Here is a 12,656-nt window from a genome sequence, read left to right as displayed (position 1 = left end):
GGAAGGGACCTCAGGAGGTCATCTAGTCCAACCCCCTGCTCAAAGCAGGATTAACCTTAGCTATATCATCCCAGCCAGGGCTTTGTCAAGCCTCAGCTTAAAAACCTCTAAAGATGGAGATTCCACCACATCTCTAGGTAACCCATTCCAGTGCTTCACCACTCTTCTAGTGAAAAACTTTTTCCTAATGTCCAACCTAGACCTCCCCCCCTGCAACTTGAGACCATTGCTCCTCGTTGTCATCTGCCACCACCGAGAAGAGCCTAGCCCCATCCTTCCTGGAACCGCCTTTCAGGTAGTTAAAGGCCACTATCAAATCCCCCCTCATTCTTCTCTTTTGCAGACTAAACAAGCCCAGTTCCCTCAGCCTTGCCTCATAAGTCCTGTGCTCCAGCCCCCTAATCATTTTGGTTGCCCTCCGCTGCACTCTCTCCAACTTGTCCACATCCTTTTTGTAGTGGGGGGCCCAAAACTGGACACAATATTCTAAATGCGGCCTCACCAATGCCGAATACAGGGGAATAATCACTTCCCGCGACCTGCTGGCAATGCCCCTCCTAATGCAGCCCAATATGCTATTAGCCTTCTTGACAACCAGGGCACACTGCTGACTCATATCCAGCTTTTTATCCACTGTTACCCCCAGGTCCTTTTCTGCAGAGCTGCTGCCTAGCTCGTCGGTCCCCAGTCTATAGCTGTGCATGGGACTCTTCCTTCCTAAGTGGAGGACTCTGCACTTTTCTTTGTTGAACCTCATAGGACAGGTTTGTTTCTTTAAACTACACATTTGGTCACTATCCATTGTCATTGCTGGATTAGCCAACCTAAGAGGCACAGATGCAGCTCCTCTACAAGTCTTCACAAGCCTTTTGACTGCATTAAAACACAGCAAACATATTAATTCTACCAACACAAAATTCCTGCTTATCGCCAAACAGCCTTACAATACAGGTAGGATTAATATGTTACATTAAATACACAGGAATGCTTCTCTGTGGACAAACCCAAGTTAAACTTGGGCTGCAACCCTTTGAAGTGTTATCTTCTAGTTTACAGGGGTGAAGGTCATGGCCATTAACCTATGGACTAGAACAGTGGTTCCCAAATTTCTCGAGTGCACGGACCCCTTTTCAACCTCCAAACATTTCACGGAACACCACATGCTACTGGTTTTATTTGAAATTGTACATGTCCTTGGTGAGAATGTTATTTTTCTTTTTTGTGGACCCCCTGTAGTCGCCTCTCGTACCACCAGGGGGTCCGCGGACCACAGATTGGGAACCGCTGGACTAAAGGAAACATGCTGTAGCTCAAGACAACAAATGCCCCATGCATCCACAATTCAAACCATTTAGGGTTGATAGGACATTGCAGAGGCTGTAAATCCCACATCTATTTAGAAAACAACATAAAAGTCATTTAAAGAAGTACCTTAACTCTGTTACTATTTACTCTTTCTTTGTTCAATCCTCTTCTCTTCTCTCCTCAGGCCTGATTCCCTTGCCCTACACCTTGTGCAGTCATCACACCTGCACAGGACTATAAAATGCTAAAAATAGGAATTGCAATGTTTTACACCAGTGCAAAACGGGTGAAAATGATCAGACAAGGTGGAGGGCCAGAGAGAATCAGGTCCCTTGTGTTCCTCAGGGTTCTTTCTGTGGTTCCTTCCTTAACTTGCTCTGCACTTTAACCTGGGTGAGACTCATGTCCCGAATGGCTTCATTTACTCTGTGTGGATGACTCTCAAATCTCTCTTTAACCTCTCACATCTCATCCTGGATGTCCTGCAGCCAACTACAATACAGCAAGGCAAAAACCCTTCCTATCTCCCAGGTTTGGTGTCATGTTTGACTCCTCTCCCAAAGTCTACATTTTAGGAACTTGTTGGTTCTTCCTTGGTTTCAAAATTCCATTTATTCACTTACAGCCCCTGCACTAAATTACCCAGCTACATCTTTATCTCCCCCACTTGCCTCTCTGCTCCGCACACCGCTTCACCCAAAGTTACATTCCTCATGCATTGCCCAGATCATATCACTCCCTTCTTTGAAATGCTTTGTGGTTTCTTAACCTCCATATATAGTTCAAGCTTCTCACCCTCATCTTTAAGGTTCTGCATAAATATGCTCCTGCCTATAGCTTTGCCCTCATTTCATTCTACTCCTACACTCATTCCCTCTGTTCCACCAAGCCTACTGACTAAACATGGTTTCCTTTTCCCCACTATCTTCTCTGTACTTCTACCATGCTGCTCCTCCTGTCAGAAACCCCTCCCCTTCCAGCTACAAACCAGCCGCTTCTCTTCATTCCAATCTCACCTTAACACACACCTTCCGCACTGCCTGCCCATGACAAATCCACCAATGAGTGACAGTGGCGTACCTTGGGTCTCCGGGAGACTCTGGCACCCGGGGACCAACACTTGCACCCTGCGGGGGGGGAGGTGTCTGCAGGCCCATTTCCTGCTCTCCCCTATTCCCTCCCCTGCTCTGGGTGCAGCAGGGAGCAGCAGTGACAGGGGCATAGGCTCCCAGGCTGCACGGCGGCGTGGGATGTGATGGGCTCTGCCCCAGAGTTCCGCCTTTGGCTGCCTGGCCCCTGCGCGGCTGGGGTCCCCATGGTTCCCTCCTTGCACCCAGAGCGGGGGCGGAAGGGCTGGGAGAACACTTGCTCCCCTTGCAGCGAGAGCCCTCAGCCACCGGCAGGCCTGAGCTGGGGTCGGCGCAGCCATCAGGGATGTTAAAGACCAGCAGCCCTGGCCCCCTTCAACAGTGGGGGGTGGCTCCTCAAAGTACGGTCTGGCCGGCACCCCTCCCAGGCCGGCACCCGGCGGCATGGCCCCCCTCCCAACCCCTGCTCAGTACAACACTGATGAGTGACCAGTGCTAAGAGGTGTGAAAAAAGTGGTGGTGATGGTAGTCTATCACACCCACATCTGCCCATCCCCCACCCAGCAATTAATTCTGCCCGAAGCCAATCCTTTGAACTCTCTACAAGCTGTCCATGTGTTTCTTAAAGTGTGGTACCCAAAACTGGACACAATACTCCAGCTGAGGCCTCACCAATGCTGACTAAAGTGGAACAATGAACTCAGTAGATGAGCTCTGCAATGAACCAATGGGATCTGACTATGCAGAATTACTGCAAGACAAGGGCCCTGTATTTCAACTTAGCCCTTATTTAGATAAAACTCCCACTGAAGGAACCCTGTAAGGACCTCAGGATTTGACCCTACATGTTTGCATTTCATCTCTGAGGTCCAGATTGTGATACAACTCAGTCAGGGTAAGGGCATCTTACACCACAGGCAGTGTCAGTGAATCCATTGGGACTTCCTAGCGATACTTAGTGTAAGTAATGGTATCACAACTTGACGATTTGAGCGATGCCCTAATTATTTTGCTACACGTGTTGCAGCCAGTGTACATCAGAAACTGAAACTGCATGAAGAAAACACACAAGAAAATACCTAGAGTGATTCAGCATAAAATTCATGGAAATACAGGATTGATTTCTCTGTATAATTTTAATCTATGATCTCCTGGATGAAGCACAATAGCAATATTTACCTCAGAAAATACAACCAACTTTGAACCTTCTGGAGTCACTGTACTTTACTGGGTTTTTCTAAATACCTCAGACCATACAATTGATGATGAATGTTTCATACGTCATTTCCCATGTCAAAGATTAAAATAGCATTCCATAGCACTCAATGAATTAGCCCTTTAATACACTGTTTTGCAGTCAATAGCTGCTGTTTGTTTTCTCCATGGCAACGCATTATAGGTGACTAATACCCATTTTTGGAACATGTAATACTTATACCACATTGATTAGATCAACAGTTCCCAACCTGGGGTGCGAGACCCCCTGGGGGGGGAGGGTGCCAAAGAATATAGGGGGTCCATGAGGCTTCAGTACTATCAAGGTATTTAGCTCCCCAAAATCCAAGTTCCACACGGGCCAGAGCGGAAGAAAAGCCCCCCACGAGTCCCAACTGGAGCAGCCCCGGCCAGCCCACCAGTGCCCAGCACCTCCATTACCCTCCATCCACAAGGGATGGGAAGAGGTGAAGCGTGCAGTGGTGGCTGCGCCAGGGAAAGTTTGGCTTCTTACCCAGGTAAGATTAATTTATTATTATGAATAATGTAATTTAGAGTTATTATTATCATCATGTTTATAGGGGTTATATTTGTTTATGGCTGGTGAGGGGCATGTGTTTTACCCAGTGTAAACTAGTGGGGCTTTCACTCAAAAAGGTTGGGAACCACTGGATTAGACAGCTCAAATCACTGCTCACTTTAAACAGCAAAGTACCAGGCCCTCCCCTCCAAATTCAGATAAGGGGCTCTTGTTTTCAACATAACCAATCTGTTCACAACAAAAAAAGAAGGAGATCTGGTCATTTGTATTCCCCCCTTTTGCAGATTTGGTGACTCTGATCATGCCACTCTTACTTCATCACTGCCCTCTCGGCTAAACTCAGCAACAGCTTCGTTTCAGTAAGGAATGTAGGATCAGGCAATCTAAGAAAAATAGTTTAAAATGTTCAATCAAATCTCATAATATTGGGGTGGGGAAAATCAAGGTCATAGCTTGACTCATGTCCACTTCATCATGCTGAAATGCGTTGGTCAGGATTTGGCAGGGGCATGAAACTACAGGCCAAATTCATCTCCCCAGAGACAATAATACCTGAGTTGATTGCATCAGTGACCCAAACTCTAGGCTACTGATGGAATCATTCTGAAGTCAGACTCCTTGTCACTGACTTGGAGGGAGAGAATACAAATCTAGGTCTCACACTCCACAAACAAACCCAAAATACTTCCACCTGATATACAGACAAGTGAATTTAAAATGTAAAGGGGCTGGAATTCAGAAGTTTTAGGTGGATCTCAGAATAGCTAGCCCCTAGCACTTTTTATACACTTTTTGCAAGAAAGGCGGAAAAACAAACCAGGGGCATGTCTGTGTGTATGAGGTTTTGTTTTAACATGCTCTGACATTAAGAACTATTATCAAGCAAAGTGTGAGAGAGACTTGTCAGTCTTTTTATGCACCGTGGATGGATTAAAAAAAAGTTACAGCTGAACTTCCTAAAATCATGCTTTATTCTTGTGTCCATTTAAGCATTTCCTTAATCAATCAGAGCAACAAGTGAGCAAGCCAGATAAGGTGTCCTCCCTTCATGGTAAAACCTGGGAGAGGGGGAAATCTCTCCAAGGATTCCTTAGCAGAGTTTCTCCCTAATTGTTCCACTGGGGAGGTACACTTTGCAATGCAGCAGAACAGGCTGCATAGACTGCCCCAAACCGCAGGTGTGAGGGATTCCTGAAAGACTCAGATTCTTTCTGGAAGAAGTAGTGGCAACTGGGGAGAGAGCGTGTGAACGGATTTTATTATGTATCCAATGAAGCCTCACTCTCACTTCAAAATTATTCAACTCTTCTGCCAGGAAAATAATCTACATTTACAATGAAAATAGAAGACATGGGCAATATTCAGTTCTTGCTTACTGCTTTTTTTTACTTTTAATGTCAATTTGACAGATATGCATTTTTGTGCAATACGCCTTGGACTAAACTCCAATTGTCTTACTCATGTGAGCAAAGTCATCAACCATGAGCAGGATTTAGTCCATGACAGGTTCTGCCCTCATTTATGCACTTGCTATTTATCTAAGATTACATTATCTAACTGATAGCAACTTCCCCTCTCCTGTTTGCTCAGGAGTGGACCCTTGCGTGTTCCTCGCATTCCTCAGTTGGGAAAATCATCCAATGGAAATAAGCTTCCTCAACACTGCATTCATTTCTCTAGAAGCATTGAGGACTCCTCCTTAAAGGAACAAAGAAACAGACTGAAGCTCCCCAGATAAAGCAAGGAAGCTGATGTAAAATGTACTTAATTGCAGACTCACATTCAGGGCTTGGCATTTCCCCTCTTACAGCTGATTACATCACTAACAAGGAAAGCAGTGCAAGGGTTGACTTTCCTGGATGAACTTTACGTGTCAACTGTTGCAGGATAGACACAGTGGGTGAGATTCTTCCCTCAGTTACACCAGAAGTAACTTTCAAGATTTGCAAAAATGAAACCATAATCGAGCAACAGTGCAACTACACCAGAGGATGCTGTAGAGTGGACAACACTCAAGAGTTGCTTTGGATTTACACCAGTTATTGGTTTAAACTGAAACCCAGAAACCCTAGAAATATGCTAGGGTAAAACAGATTGCTGAAGCAACTTGCCAATTTCCTGCCCTGTCAATTTGTGTTTCAACTTGACTGCAGTTTTTTAAATGTAGCATTGGAAAGTGGGAGTCTCAGAAGCTACTTAGGTGCCTTTGAAAATTCCATAGTCTTTAATTTCACCAATTACAACAAAAGCAAGATAGTATACAATCCAATATATAAGCATAGCTAATAATGTTTGTGTCAGCTATGCCCAAAGAGTTTTACACTTCCCAAATTAAACTGTCAGTATATCTTCTCGACATATGCTAGAAACAATGAGAGTTGTAGTAATTGGGTCCTTGACAATTAAAGGCATGATCCTGAAAAATACTCAATACCTGAAGGATGTGCCATGCCCTTGCAGGATCTGAGTAAGCCTATGTCTACACTTGCTGCCAAATTCGGTGGCAGTCGACAGGAGATACGCAAACTACATAGAGAGCTCCCGTCGACTTACTAACTCCTACTTACCACAATGTCTTCAGTTTGCTGCGCCTGTGGGGAGTGCAGTCCCGTCAACGCAGCATTACTTCACCTGGCGGAGGTGGATTAATAGTGTCGATTTCTGGGTCGATTGAGCGGGTCTCCACTTCCACTCAATCGATCTGGATAAATCGATCTAGACAAAGCCTACATCTAACTTCTGAGGTCCATCAACTTCTTTGAGTTCCAGGCACATCAGCATCTGAGTGAAATTGTTACCGTCATATAGTTGTATCTGATTGCAACACACACTCCCAAAAAAACACAGCCTCTCAAACTTGTTACTTTGGGAGAGGAAGGATAATTAGCAATTAGAGCCCAAGACTGGGAAGCAGTAGAGCCATTCCTACCTCTTGCAAGGATCATCATCACTGCGCAGTTAGCTTAGGATATAAGTCAAATGTCGCTCTTAATTCCACTCCTATCCACACACAAAAAATGTTAATTTGAACACAGTGGTGCTTTTAACCTGAGCTGCCTGGCCAGAGTAGAGATGTAAGATACAGCTCAAGCAAGTGCAATCTGTTAGCTATGACACTCTGCAGTGTGGAACTCCAATGCCTTCCCACAATTCCCCGAAAAGGACCAGGCAAATTCTCCCACAATACACTGAGAAAGAATTCATAGTGGGGCTCAGCTTACCGCAGTGCTAAGAACTAATGGATGTGCCTCCAGAAGTCTTAGCACTAGGGAGGAGAAAGTGGAGCACCATTGTGGACACAGGAATGCAAGTGTTATTTAGCATGGCTACTCTCACTCAAGCTAGGCTAACTCAAATGTAGATAACTCGAGTTAACTGCAGCAAAGACATACCCTCACAGACTTGCTGTGTGAAGCTGGGCAAGTGAGTACCTTACTTTCTCATCTGCAAAATAGAGTTAGTAATAGAGCAGAAATTTGCTTAGCCAAATCCCACTGTTTACATAAAACAGAACCCTGTTCCCTGGGGATTTCAGATAAGCAAGCCTTAGATACACTGATAGCAGACTATATTCCTACACACAATTAGTTAAAGGGACCTTCTGACAATTTTTTTCTTCCTCTTGTTGAAAACTACAAAAAATCCAGTGGCTGAAACACCCTTCTTAAGAAAGCCACTCAGCTTTCCCAGTGCAAGCCAGTTCACTCTACATGTGCAATCAAGCATCAGTACACATAGGTGTGAATACCTTTATATAATGGGTGTGAAGAGTTATGATCAGAGGCCCTGCAGAATCAGAGCTGTATTACAGTGGACATGACCAGGAAAATGTTTCCCTCACCAGTGGGTTACATAAATGCGAACATCAAGGCCTGCTGAGATGGCTCCTTTTACTACCTAAAGGTTTTATATATTCCCCCAAGACCTGGGATAGCCAGGGTCCTAATGTAGGGACCCACCACGCAGGAGCGTTAGGAAACTTAATTCCTGAACGTTTTTAAAGAGCTGGGGATCCCTGGCTGGAAGTCCCCTTTGGTATTTCCCCCCATCCGTGCAGCAATACTGCGCTCTTCCAATGTGTAAAGTCACTAGGTCCCCCCGCCAGGAAACGACTGATCCTGTGCCACACCAGCCTCCCACCCCTCTTCTCCTGCCAGCCACCAACGGGGGGCTTTTTAAAACACAGCGAAGGGTAGATGTGTCTGAGCAGCTAGCGGTCGCAGAGGGCTCTTCTAGCGTCGTGGCACACACCAACCCGGTCAGGAACTAACGGGCACCACCGAGCAGCAGGTGCAGCCCGGGTCCAGGTGCGACCCCCGGCACAACACAGCCCGGCTGGAGCCCAGCAGCTCGGACAGCTCCGGGGCTGAGTGAAGAGGCCGGGCCCGGAGAGGCGAAAGCCGGTCAAGGAGCGAAGGCTGGACCGCCGTGATCGCCAGGACCGGGCGGTGCGGCGCGGCAAGGCCGGGGGAGCCGGGAGCCGTCACCCGCCGCCTGCGGAGCCGGGTCGCTTTCAGCAGCTCAGGAGACCCCCGGCACCTCCCTCGCCAGCCGCGTGCGTCCCCGCAGGCTTCTCGCTGCCACGAGGCGCGGCTCCCAGCCGCCTGGCCCCGCAGCGGAGCCCAGGGGACGCGACCCCCCGCTCGGGACACCCGGAAGCCGCCGGCCGCCCCGCTCAGGGAAACGAAGCAAAGCCGGGCTGCACTCACCTCCCGCCACCTTTCCCGGCCAGGCTCAGCTCAGTTTCCATCCAACCCCGGCCGGAGCCGTGACAGCGTCACCCCGCCCCTCGCCCGCGCGGGCTGCGCCCTCCCCTGGGAGCCGGCAGCAACAGCACGCGGCCGGCGCTGTCCCCCCCACAGCGCACACGCAGCCCGGCGGCAGCCGAGGGCCAGGGCGCGAGCGTGGCTGGGAGTCGTAGTCCCCCCTTCCCATTGGCCCCCACTTCTCCCTGCACCAATGGGCCGCTAGCCGCGGAACGCCCGGGCTGGCGCGTTCCAGGTGAGAGCGGCGTCAGCGGAGGCCGCCCGGCAGCAGCGCGGTGTCTAAGGGCGGGTGTCGGCGCCCAGCCTCTTGCTGGCCCCAGAGTCTGCGTTCGGCGGCGCCGGGCTCTGTGGCTGATCCCAGCCGCGCAAACAAGCGAACGGCAGCCTGCGTGATGTTGGCACGTGGCCAGTCACTCCTTGGGAGATGCCCGAGCACGGTTCTGCCGTTTAAATTGCTGGTTGCAATGTGCTTTGAACAGCAAAGCGCGGTGTAAATGCGCAGCGTGGGTCTCCGCTTTATTTTATGGGTTTTTTTGCAGTGATTAATAGTAAAAATCTGCCACAATAAATATTGGTGTGAATGAAAAAGGGTGAGCCATAGAAGATTAGGGTTGGAAGGGAGGTCAGGAGGTCATCTAGTCCAGTCCTCTGATCAAAGCAGGGCCAACCTCCACTAAATCATCCCAGCCAGGGCTTTGTAAAGCCAGGCCTTAAAAGCCTCTAAGTCACCTCTTGGCCCACCAGAAAGCAAACCCTGTCTTCCTTTCTGTTCTTTGCCTCACCTACTGCTGAACCAAAAATGTAGGATGCTATTGAAATGATCAAGGCTTTCAGGCTAGTTTCCCAGGCCTGAAGCAGAGCTTGGTATAGCTTGAAAACTCCACTATCTGACTAACAGAAGTTGGGCCAATAAAAGATATTACCTCACCCACCTTGTCTCTCTAATATCCTGGGATGGACACAGGTACAACAACACTGCAGAGGCTAGTCTGTGGTCAGCTAGGATCACAAGGGAGGCAGGGGATGGGTTCACAGGCTGTTGGTCTTCATACAACTATGACAGTAAAACACTTGAGATTGCACACTTTTTACAAGTAATGCATCTGCTAGTTCCAGGACAAAGTCACCATGGGCATTGTCCAAGCTTAGTGAAGTTAATTGCTGCCTCTCCCTTCCCTTCAGTGGGTTTTGTATCAGGTCCTAAAGGCCTCCATTGGCTGTTTCATTACTTATCTGCTAATGTTATAATTGTGTCAAATGACTAATTTTCAGTTACAAAATGTGTATTTTTTGTGGATATGATGCTCACACGTTGTGTTCCAAAAGTAATTACATTAACACTGAAGTTAAAAAAATACTCAAAAGTTCCTGAATTGGTTCATGTACCCCCACTGTGAGTAACCACAGTCACAAAGCCGCTTATCAGACTGCTGTTGTATGTGCCAGAGAAGGGCACCAGAAAAGGGCGTAAACAGAAAATGAGTGAACTGTAGTGTAGTGTGTTAGAAATAACCAAACAGGTTGTCCCGGTGGTGGATTGGGGAGACAGAACCCTTTATTGTTTACAGGATTACCATACAGAGGTCAGGCACATCACCTTAAAACCTGTAAATTTGACACTAACTTTCTTTTAAGTAAAGGCATGCCAGGGGGAGAAGGAAGATAATGCTTTCTTCCCACCCAAAGACCTTGCACAGAAATAGCGATAAATTTATCCCCTGTGCAGATGGCCAGGAAGGTAGGAGAAGAAGAGAGATAACAGACTAACTAAAATTCACACCAATTAGCAGAAACAAAGTTTGCCCTTGCTTTGACCCCGTTCCCTGTAATTTAGGCCTGGCCACTTGTCCAGCTTTTAACTCTTTACTCTCCTACATACCACAGAATGCATGAATGGCAGATGAATTCTATTGCTTTCCTGCTGCCCTGATGCAAATGAGGGGCCAATATTAGGTGGCCATTAAGAGAAGCAATTCTTTGGGGGAAATGTAACGGTCTTAGCCCAAAATGTCTATCATTCCTCCACCCCCAGGTTCATTATCTACCTGATCCTTCCCTGAGTCTCACCTATTATTTGCTCACCCCCTCTTATCCCATACCTGGCTGTAGCTGTCTCCAGAGATGTCTGCCCTTTCATACTTGCTACCTCCCTCTGTGGTCCTCAGATCCCTTCTCACTCTAAGCCCCTCTCACTTCTCCTGTCCCATAACTTGCTGCAGTCCTCCTCTGCTCCCACGCAACTGACAGTGCATCGGATTACAGACTCCTACATAATCCCCATCCAAACACAGGCCTGCTTAAAGCTTTCTTGCCAGGAATTCCAATTCCTGATAGCTATAACGTTTGCTTTGTAATGAATTATAATCTACCATATAAGAATTAGTTAAAAAACATTGGAAATTGCATCAGCTGCTACACTGAATATATAGGATCTGAAACCGGGTTTAATTTTAATGATAAATGTTAGTTTGGGCCAGTGAGTTAATGTTGCTTTTTCATTACTTCTTTCCAGCATTGTCTAAAGAGGCAAGGGATGCTGCAATAGTTCAGTGGAGGGAAGGGCAGTGGCACTGTACAGGGAGATTTTGATAGACCAGTAAAAGGGCCAGGGACCACTTGATAATGTAATATTGCTTATTACAGTTGTTGCTAACAGCAGCAAAACTTGGTAGGCTTTTCTGCTGGCCTGTTCAGCCTTGGCATGACTAAGCCAGGAAGGGAGGGGAGCCTCTTGCTCAACCTTTGTCTGACCCTGCACCCTCTCCCTGATGCTCTCGTGCATGTGCTGGGAATCTGTGTTTCAGGAAAAGACCAATACGCTTATTTATGCATGCCCTGGGGGAGATGTTTGTCCGGGCCTCAAGATATGCAGATTCTGTAGAAACACATCTAGTTAATTAAGTACTCTGGCAACCTTCAGTCTAGTTTTTGAAACTTTTTTTTCCTTCTTCCTTGATCTGTTATTGTCTACTAACTAGGATAAAGGAGGGGAGGAGAGGCTTGAAGTCTTTGGGATCTCTTCTTGGACACAGAGTCTGGACCTTCCAACAACAGCTGAAAGATCAGGCCAATCGGAAAGCTGTTTCCACTCGAAAGCTGCCCCAGACTTTGGTAATTATTAAGGGTTGAGGTGTTTTACTAACTTGTTGCGGACGTGTGTAAGTGCTTGAGCCTAAGTAAGAGTATAGCTTTAAAGTAGGAACACTCTCACATTGTGTTTGAGCCTAAGTAAAGTGTAACTTTGTAGTAGGAGCACTTTTGTTTTATACTGTTTTTACCAGTCTATATGTTGGCTGGACGGCCGTGTCTTTCTTTACTTTATGCGAGATGGTGTCAGGAAATAAGCCAAAGTTACCAAGAGCTTTGGGTTGGCAGAACCCCAGGTAACAGTGTTGTGCTATTAATGCAGGGCAGCACACTGCAGGAGCTTGGATTTAAAGAAATCTGTTTGGTAAAAATAAAAACTGGGAGCAGATGACGAATAAACAATGTGGACAATGGGAAAAGACTGCAAAACATACATCGAGGCAAGCTATGGGAAGCCAGTTAATGACACACAACATGTGTACTTGCATGATAACAATGGGCCCACTATAAATCTCAAGGGCCTCCTCTGGTGCACATAGGAATGACACAGGGGGAGCCATTGTTTCCCAAGACAGCAAGGAAATCTATGAGACAAGTTCAAACAAAGGGGTAGCTTCATTGCTGCTGCACGGACTAGCAGTTGAATAGTCATCC

At 47.1% G+C, this 12,656-nt stretch overlaps 1 protein-coding gene across 2 annotated transcripts in view; it reads right to left on the bottom strand.

Moving 5' to 3' along the window:
- The window catches only part of SLC26A5 (solute carrier family 26 member 5), a 45,402-nt gene extending 36,442 nt beyond the window's left edge, over nt 1-8,960 (bottom strand). Inside the window, exon 1 of one of the 2 annotated variants that reach the window (XM_067564506.1) lies at nt 8,859-8,960. The gene's annotated coding sequence lies outside the window, so the exon portion shown is untranslated. Of the gene's footprint in view, nt 1-6,716; nt 7,846-8,858 lie in introns of those variants that run through there. The other variant, XM_067564504.1, reaches the window with a different exon arrangement.
- Nucleotides 8,961-12,656: the final 3,696 nt, after the last annotated feature.

This window comes from Emydura macquarii, unplaced genomic scaffold (genome assembly GCF_026122565.2).
Source record: "Emydura macquarii macquarii isolate MOO-44397 ecotype Brisbane River unplaced genomic scaffold, CSIRO-AGI_Emac_v2 contig_2636, whole genome shotgun sequence".
In the NCBI taxonomy this organism is placed as follows: domain Eukaryota; kingdom Metazoa; phylum Chordata; order Testudines; family Chelidae; genus Emydura; species Emydura macquarii.
This window is presented reverse-complemented; position numbering and strand designations above follow the sequence as displayed.